This window comes from Myxine glutinosa, chromosome 6, assembly GCF_964187855.1.
Source record: "Myxine glutinosa chromosome 6, kmMyxGlut1.1, whole genome shotgun sequence".
Taxonomy (NCBI): Eukaryota; Metazoa; Chordata; class Myxini; order Myxiniformes; family Myxinidae; genus Myxine; species Myxine glutinosa.
In genome coordinates this window covers 117,536,185-117,546,069 of record NC_136266.1, presented here as the reverse complement: position 1 = coordinate 117,546,069, position 9,885 = coordinate 117,536,185, and the positions used below count along the sequence as shown (strand labels likewise).

General features: G+C 43.3%; 1 protein-coding gene across 2 annotated transcripts in view; it reads left to right on the top strand.

The window, feature by feature from the left end:
- Nucleotides 1–468: 468 nt before the first annotated feature.
- The window catches only part of LOC137430230 (diacylglycerol kinase beta-like), a 414,122-nt gene continuing 404,705 nt past the window's right edge, over nucleotides 469–9,885 (top strand). For both annotated transcript variants that reach the window (XM_068120933.2, XM_068120932.2), the window contains exon 1: nucleotides 469–719. The gene's annotated coding sequence lies outside the window, so the exon portion shown is untranslated. The remainder of the gene's footprint in view (nucleotides 720–9,885) is intronic.

Here is a 9,885-nt window from a genome sequence, read left to right as displayed (position 1 = left end):
GCCCCAGGTCACCACACCCATGTCACCACCCAGGTCACCACCCCCTGGCCAAGACCCTCAGGCCACCAGCCACAGGTCACTACCCCGAAGCCACGACCCACAGACCACTACCTCCGGGCCGCCACCCCCAGGTCACCACGCCCAGCTCTCGGGCCACTAACCTCAGGTGCTAATGCTGCTCCTTCTAGCTTACACGCATTTCCTGCTCTAGTTGCATTTTAACTTTAAAGTGTTATTTTTGTGTCAGGATAATTGGGAAATTTGTGTGGATTGTATTGGATTGCCTATTCTATTGTGATGTACATAGTGAGATTAATGGTTTGAGTGACGTAGAGGTCAAAACGTGGTCCGACTTGGAGATCCCCATGCGGGAATGTGGTTTATGGGCGTGGGGAAGGGGAGGGGATTTGGCCTGCGTGGGGGGGGGGGGGGGGGGGGACGTAATCTTGCACGACAGCGGCTCCGAACACACACCACACTGGTGAACGGAACGGCAGCGCATCGTTTTAGCCGTTCTTCGTTTTACGTGGAGCTCTCTGTGTATCCGCCGCCGATTGTTGTTGTTATTTCGTTGTGGTGTCGTTCCCATTCACGTTGCGTGCACGCTGCTGACGTCACGGCAATGAGCGGGACCTGGTCTGGTGGAACGTGCGTTCCACCTCAGATCCACTGGTGCGGATGGCTCACCCCGCGCTGCTCTGGTTCCCTCGACTTTGCTGGTGAGGACCTCCCGGATCAGCGTGTGTGTGTCGTGGTTTCGACCTGGTCCTGGACAGGTGTTTGCATGCGCTGTCTCCACATGGTCGTTCATACAATGTGGTGCATTTCATGATGTTTTGTTTCTTAATATTCCTATCAATATAATCTGGGATCTTGCATTCATATTCGTGATTCTGTGTTTGCTGACATACCATATAGGATCTGCCATAATATGTTACAACATTTTGTATGACATATTTGATCAGGTTCATCCTGATTGTTCGGATAAGTGAGGCTTGCGATAATGAAATCCCTCTCATCATATCTTTACACTCAAGCGAGTTAATAAAAGATCTTTCAGATCTCATATATGCACCTTCACCTATGGTTTCTATCATCTTGCATTAATTCTGATAAAATGTTTCTATCACTCCTCATATTAACACATGATCTTTGGGATTATTATGTGCTCTCTTGATGGGTGTGTGTGTATATATATTTCTTTATCGGCTTGGAGTGTGTGGGACAGAAAGATGGAGGATGTGTGACAAAGTTTCCCAGGTTGCCTTGAAAGGCTCACTTTGGATATGGAGGAAGTTTATGGAGGCATGTCGAACGGAGTAGGTTGAGGTTGTGGGTGGTGGTTCATTTCAGTCTAAAGGGGTCGTGACTGAGCACGGAGGAGAAATGGAGATGTGTGAATGGTGTGTGTGTGTGTGTGTGTGTGTGTGTGTGTGTGTGTGTGTGTGTGTGTGTGTGTGTGTGTGTGTGTGTGTGTGTGTGTGTGTGTGTGTGTGTGTGTGTGTGTGTGTGTGTGTGTGAGTGTGTGTTGCAGGACTCGGGGTGTGTGTTGCAGGAGTGGATGTGGTTTTGCATGAATGTGTTTTTGTTTGAGTGGTGCATGTTGTAAGGGTGGTGGTCGGTTGTGTTTTTTTTTTTGGTGTGTGAGTGAGTGGACGAGGGGCTGTTGATTCTGGGAGTGGAGGCAGTTTTGTTGTTGGAGTCTGTGTTCTCTCTGGCTGGGGGTCGGAGAGTGTACGCAGCCGGGTGTAGCTGCTGCATGTGGAGGCGTATGTGCCCCTGCTGACCCACCTTCGCTGACTGTATCGAGGTTGAAGGGCTGAAACGGGATGATGCTGAGGACCTCGACTGAGGACCTGGTCAGTGAGGTACACTTGTGACCAGGTGTGTTTTGAAATTATATATATTGATGAAAATCAGGCGGTCACGGAAGCCGATCGCGAAGGCCTTAGCTCTCGAGGCGAAAACTCAATGGCGGACTCGAAGATATAAAGCTATACAAAATTGCGCGGGAAGGAGGGGCGGCACCAGACCCCTGCAGTCTTACCTGTTCTTGGGGCGTCCAAGTTAAATAAATCACATGGAAAACTGCGTTCAGGTATATACAGAAAATAATACAAGGATTTATTTTACAAGAGATAGCGGGACAGGAAAATACACGCCGGTAATAAAATGTCCTAAATCGGGATCCCGCACACCTCACCTCAGAAACGAGACAAAAGAAAATGAATTACAAAAATAACTGTCCGTTGTGTAATGGTTTGTGGGTACGAGCTTATCTGTCTGCAGTCTTGTCCACCATCCAACGTGGCTCCAAGCTCCGGCGCGAAGAAACCCTCCGTCAGCTTCGCCCAAGCGCTCCGCCAGACCCGAGCGACCTGCCCACTCCAGGCGCCTCGTCGACCGCCCACGAGGTCCGTTCGCTCAAAGCACCAAAAGCACCGAGCATCGCTCCAAGCACCACGAAGATGGCGAACCAACGACCACCAGGACCTCTCAAGACGAAGAGCCGAGAGCCAAGGACGAACAACGAAGGACCAGCACGACTCAATACCAAGAGCGAAGTGCCCAGCACGAAGAAGAGAGCGAAGCACATCAGCGAGCCCTTTTGTCACTTGGCATGTGACGTCAGTTGTGGCGCGCCACCAACCAGAGCCTCGTAGCTTCCCGGCGTCTGCCGAACCTCCTCGCGCCTTCCACGCTGATTCGCTCAAGGTTCGCGCCTTCCGCGCCAACCAATCACAGTCCTCCTGGGCATGATTCCCAGCCTGCCCGGTGTCTGACGCCCACGCCGGTGTTGTACGTGGCCGTTGCCTGTTTGTCTTCCACAGTCTTTGTAAGGGAAGGGAATTTAATTACTGTTGCGCACTAAGGACCTATCTGAGTGTTTAAATGAGTGCGTTGCCATAAGGGACACAGGTTTGACGACAGAGGGGACGACGAACAAAGGAATCTTAGCAATAATCCCTGCACTATTTAGCACGCCCTGCTCCCTCGTACCGTGGATACCAATACAGCTTATCCCGACAAACCAGACTAACATATAACTTATTACAGGTAGATTCCCTATCACGACAGTCGGATACCTACCTATACAGATCTATCTGGCTCTAGATATTGCCCTACCCAAATTCATAACAATATATATATATATATATAATATATTTGTATATATATGTATATGTACATGTCAAACGATTTGTAGCTCAATATTCATATTGTAAATGATAGCACACTGAGCAGTAAAAAGAATTAAAAATTCTTTATTTTTAGCCTGACGTTTCAAGAACAAACTAGTTCTCTTCCTCATAGCCGTTGAGTGTGATGTTTAACCGTGTTAAGTTCCATTGGGGACGGTTCAGGTCATGGATTGGTCCAAGTCCTTGCCAATCACAGGGCTTCCCTGCATTCAAATGACTCTGCCGTTTTTGACGTTGTAATTGATTGTGCAGTGCTATGTACATGGGATGTAAGTTGATATGTCGGTTGATGGAGTTTTTATCAGAGTACATGACAACATGGCATTTTTTGACAACTTGAGGTTGAGAGAGAAACTGTCCTCAACCAGGGAAATTAGGCAATTTGATCTTCTTGATGTTTTACTGAATAACTAAAGTCGCTTTACTGTAGATGACTGCAGAAAAATTAATGTTAAGATAAAAGCTCTATGGACATCATCTGTCGACCCACTGTGGATCTACATCCCTCATTGTGTTATGAAATGTCCTAGCTCATGTGCCCATTATGATGTTTTCCTTGTATCACAAACCGTTAATGAAACAATTACAAGGGGCTAATGCCAAAATAATGCATTTAACCGTCTTGATTGAGGCATTAGCTAATAAAAGCCAAAATGCTTTAAGATGTCCTTTTCCCTACACCCGACCCAATCGACCCATGCCCCTGAATATTAATGGAACAAAAAGCATATTTGTTGCAAAGTTCTAAAATCTATTTAGTTGATGTGGACATCAAGAATATTGGCACATGTTAATAACCATGCGTACCCTCATTTGAGTTGCAAACCAAGACTGGTGTAAAAATATTTTATTAGTTAGACTGCTGCAACAGCTTAATGATCCTTTCTCGTGATTTGGGTGATTTTCTTTTTCTTTTTTTTACAATTGCAAGGAGGAGGCGTGGAAATTGTGAATTGTGAACAATGTGAAATGTGAATCACTCAATACCATAATTATATTGCCATTGCCAGGAAAGCCCGATGAGGAAGTTGATAGAGGTGACCCGTGCGGAACTATGGGTATAAATAGTGGCACCAACCAACCGTGCTTTCTTGGTAACTAGCAGGGGTACCTGGCGTTGCCCTGTGCTTTTCTAATCCTGTTGGCATTTTGAAGAAATCTAATTTTGCTTTTTTGAAATGTATTTGGGGAGGTCTGATGCACTTCCCTAAACCAACTAAAGAATGGTGCCATGATCATTTCATATTACCTTTTGCATCACAACAAAGGCTTAGGTACGATGCAGCAATCTAAGCAAGAGATCCAACTTCTTTTTTTTTCAAAAATGTTTTGGCCTAAAACACTCCACACCACTCGCTGATAAACCTCTGAAAGTTTGACGAGGATCCGTTTGACCATTTCTGAGAACGGTGGTGACACACACACACACACACACACACACACACACACACACACACACACACACACACACACAAACGGCTATCTTATAGTATAGATATACAATTATAGATAATGGTGTAATAGTCAAATTTGTTTCTGTGACATAACACGACTGGATCACACTGGATTGACAGGAAATACATCAGACTTTTGTAATGGCTAATCCCAGTATGGAGTGGCTGTTTTGTTGAGTTTTGAAGGACTTCTTTCATTCTCCGCTGGCTGGTGTGGTTTTGATTTCCACGGCTGCCCACACCAACCCACACTCGGAAGGTTTGGCAAGTATGATGGAAACCCCTCAACATGAGTTGAAGGAGGCCTTCGGCCTGTAATGGACTGAAATAGGCTGTTTAGAGGTTTTGTTATCATCATCATCATAAATGTACCATACTCCTTACAGAGAGTCGGTGTTGCCGAAACAGTTTCTTGGCAAGTGTTATGCTGGGTGATTTGCCATTGCCTTCCCGGCAGTCGGGGCAAGAATTTGAAATTTGTTCATGGTGCCCGCGATAGCTCAACTTCTCTCCGTGAAGGACACTATGGGAACTTTAACGTCCACCCACCACCAACTAATGCTAGCAGACAGGGCTACCCAGTTTAACACCCTATGAGACACTAGGATGACAGTTTTTGTCTGGGTCGAGATTCAAATCCAGGTTATGCAGCCCAGATGTGAGTGTATATACCTATGGGCTATCCTGCCAGCCACTTGAGTTTTTACAAGTGCTAGTTATTTTTAAAATATCCATAAACAAGATGAAATGTTTTTCTTTTTGACACAACTTGAGCAAGTATGTTTAACGTTAACATGCAAAGAGAACAGCAATTCTCCTTTTTCACATACGTCTGACAACCAGCAGAAAGTTGTTTCATATATTTTGATATTGTGAGAATGAAATGAAGCCACAGGAGGTGACTTTGGGAGCATGAGTGCACACCTTACATGGCCATGTTCTTGTTATCCACCTGCAACTTCCCCCTTTGTTTCTGGTAATTGTTTCCTGTGTGACATTGCTGTTTGCCTCGCCAGATTATTTTTAGCACTGATTACATTCATTAAACCATTAATTCGCTACTATGTTCTATATGTAGTCCACTTTGCCTATGTTAAGTTTGCGATGACCTTGACTTTGTCCTGAGGTTGTTATGTGTCGCACAGATAATGACGGTATCGGCAGGGCATGCAATATTTTCGGAACAGGACACAATGATGCAAGAAATACCATGTTTACAATTTTCCAAAAAAAACCCCCAATTTTATACAAACATAAAACCTTCGACAAATGAGGACATGATGCATGAGGCCAACAAAATGTGAGGACATTTTGAACACGTCGCATATCGAGGGAAGGATTTCTTGTCTCATAAGCACATCAAATGCCTTCATAAAAACCTGATTGCCATACTCACATGGTGCATTGCTGCAGTTCCCAATCCTACCCACCTCTCGATTACATCTTCACATGCAGACAACTGTAGAATACTAAGAAAATGCTCAGGCATGCAAATATGACGCTCCCTCTCAATAGAACGAAAAACCTGACTGATTTTTCCAGCGATATTTCTCTGGGTCACAAGTATCTCTCCATTGAAGGGCTTCTTATACCGAGAAACCTTTGGGCTTCTCTTTGAGCTGTCTTGTTCTGGATTTGAGGGGGCCAAATGGCCTCGTCCGCAGCATGATGGGGGCAACTAGCCTCCTCCTGCACTCCTTGTACATCCTTGACTCTCCGTGCAGCCATTGTTTTGATCCTGCATTTACACAGCACATCCTCTGTCCCTGTCAACATTCTCACATATCGCATCTTCAATCATGTCAACCTGATAGATTCCATGGTACGTACATCTTCATGCGTTGGTACTGTATCACAGCCATGTAAATTATGCCCAAATGTTAAGTAAAGGGATGAACAGGTTTAAGTTTGTACAATTAAACCCAGTAGGGCTGGAATGATCCCTTACCAAAATGGAAGTGGATACTTGGAGCCCTGAGAGGACTCCATTCCACTTTCTGAAACCTGCATATGGAGATAACAACCAACGACACTTTCTGACACCTGCATATGGAGATAACACACACACACACACACACACACACACACACACACACACACACACACATTATCAAAATATTAAAACAGCTTGTCGGACGAATGGTAACACAAGGTGCTGTCGTTAGCAGAATAAACGAGGGTTCGTTCGTTTAGCGTCATAAAACAACAGCAAATGGAATTTATGAATTGCAATAAAAACGGTAAAAACATGATTAATGAAGTATCCAAATAAATACATTTTATAGCATTTGCAGTGGTTGCTCGTGGGCACAGTCGAGCATGCACAGAATCCTTTATAATGACAGTTTCTGTGTTTGAATAACAGCTCAATTCAGTGGTAAGCATAATGTACGTGCTGGATAATGTAAGTGTAATCCTCAAAGTAAGGTGTGCATGATTTAATTAATGTGTTGTTTTGTCATAGAATGTGCATTGAACACTATGCCTATATGATCTACCATATAAAACACAGTCGGTTTGTGTGTTTGTACAGTTGTCTGTCCCCCTTCATAAGGGTAGGTTTTAAAGGACATTCTTTTTTTTAACACGAATCCATGTTCACTATGGTTTATTTTTGAGGATAAAACAAACTCAAAAAACATTTTGCATAAAAGAGTAATTATGTCTCTTCTATGGGAATTGTAGACAGTGACTTGCACACCAAGCCTCAAGGGCGGTGTACAGAAGGGTTTTTTTTTATTTTTAATAATAAGCAATACAAGGTGCAGGGAGGTGAAATTCACTGCACATGATGCGTAACGCATGCAGAGTAAAACAAGTGTTAATTTACGTCTTTATGATGTCTAATAAATAAAGAAGATATAAGCACACCTGACACTAGGCCGAGGCTTCAGACTTTGGCACGCTGACGAGGCTGCACCGACAAATAAACTGTTCCAACCCGTCATTTTTACAGGCGTTTTACTAGTAATACATTAAACCCTGTCACAAGATCACAATCTATAGGTGAAGCTAAATGTGATAAGTAAAAGTTTGAACATTTAAATTGTATTGCCAGGTTGATATTACAGGTTTATATGAGTATATGTTTATGCCATTTATATATGTAACTGTAAAATTATATTGATATTGCTATGGTTCATGATTGCTGGAGTTGTGGATATACTGATGTAGACCTGTGAGCAAGATTGTGGACACACTGTTTGGAGAGGTTCTGTACTGAAAGGGTTGATACCTCTATGAAGAACAACCCAGCTGATGATCCAGGCAGTCGGAAAAACTATCAATTGCTTGCATATCGATATGGTCTTGAGGTAAACAACAATTTTGAGGTTTATAGTCATACTGAAATAGGACAATTTCTCTGTGTGTATGTACGTCTGATCATTATAGATTCGAAAGTGGCTGGGCCAATCACCACCAAATTTTGCATTTCAAGTAGACAGATTCGGACGAAACTTGGTGGACAGGTTGGTTGTGTGACAAGGACAAATTTATTCGCTTTTTGGTGAAGATCCGGATGCAAATTTTTTTAAAAAGCGATTCTTTAGAATTAAGAGATAGCAGCAAAAAACATATATAGCACGGTATTTCAAAAAGTTGTGGACGGGATATGACAATGTGGTGGATGAGTTGAGTAGTTGACAAGAATAAGCCGATTCGATTTTAGGTGAGGTTCCGATGCAGATCCGGCCTATCAGTGGGATACAAACCTGTTCAGCTTGTCGGAGGTATGTGCTCTACCAAGTGCTGTTCTCGTTGTTTCTGTTTTGTTTAATCTCTCGTCTATTTCCTTTTGAGCGGAAGTCTCCATTGTCTGAGATTGCATTTGTAATGTTGTTGATGTTGCTAGGGTTCATGACAGTTGTCTCCTCACATCAAATTGAAGGCTTGAATACTTCGTCTGAAATACAACACCTCAACTGGAAATGCTGAGCCACCTGTTTCAATTTTTGAGAAAACCAAACTACAACCAAAATCAGTCAAATTAACCTCCACCTTCATCTTCCGTGTTTTGTTTCAGATGTACAAGTCTGATTTTAATTAAGGATGCAATGTTGCTTGTTTAAATGCCTAGTCTAATCTACAGTCACGTGAAAAAGTAAGTACACCCCATGTAAAGTTTTGACTTTTTCAACATATTTCAACATACAGCTATTTGATATTCATTTCAACAATATTGATAGATACAGGTGATATAATATAACAAATATCATGAAACATTTACATTTTGTAGTCCATTGTATAATTTCAATAAACATAAATGCAAATTTCGCATGTGGAAAAAGTAAGTACACCCCTACATTTATCACTAGTTCAAATACCTAAAATTAGAATCAGGTGCACCAGCTCAGGTGCAAATGATGGAACATCGTTAGAGAGGATCTTAGAGGAACCTGTCTTATTTAAACCTCAGACATTTATTTTGGTTTGCTCTTTGTTGTTGAAGTGTGTGGCGTCACCATGCCTAGATCAAAAGAGCCCTCTGAGGCCTTCAGAAAGAAGGTTATAGATGCCTACGAGTCTGGGAAGGGATTTAAAAAGATCTCCAAACAATTTGAAATCAATCATTCGACTGTCTGGAAGATCATCTACAAGTGGAGAAGATTCCAAACAACTGCCAACTTGTTCAGGCCAGGCCGCCCCAGCAAGTTCAGCCCGAGAGCAGACCGCAAGATGCTGAAATAAGTCTCTAAGAACCCCAGAATGTCATCACGGAACCTACAGGTAGCTCTTGCCACTGTTGATGTCAAAGTGGACGAGTCTGCCATTACAAAGAGGCTGCACAAATTTGATCTGCATGGGAGGTGTGCCAGGAGGAAACCTTTGCTGCCCAGAAAGAACATCAGGGCAAGACTAAAGTTTGCCAATGAACACCTAGGCAAAGACAAGCACTTCTGGAACAATGTGCTCTGGACAGATCAGTCAAAGGTAGAGGTATTTGGCCACAGTACCAGAAGACATGTTTGGCGAAAACCAAAGACAGCATTTGACGACAAGAACCTGATACCAACTGCAAAGCATGGTGGTGGAAATATTATGGTTTGGGGCAGCTTCACTGCACCAGGGCCTGGGCAGCTCACCATCATAGAATCCACTATGAATTCTTCATTGTACCAGAGGGTGCTTGAGGATAATGTGAGGCCATCTGTCGGAAAGTTGAAGCTCAACCGAAGGTGGACCTTGCAACATGACAATGACCCTAAACATACCAGTAAATCAACCAAGGG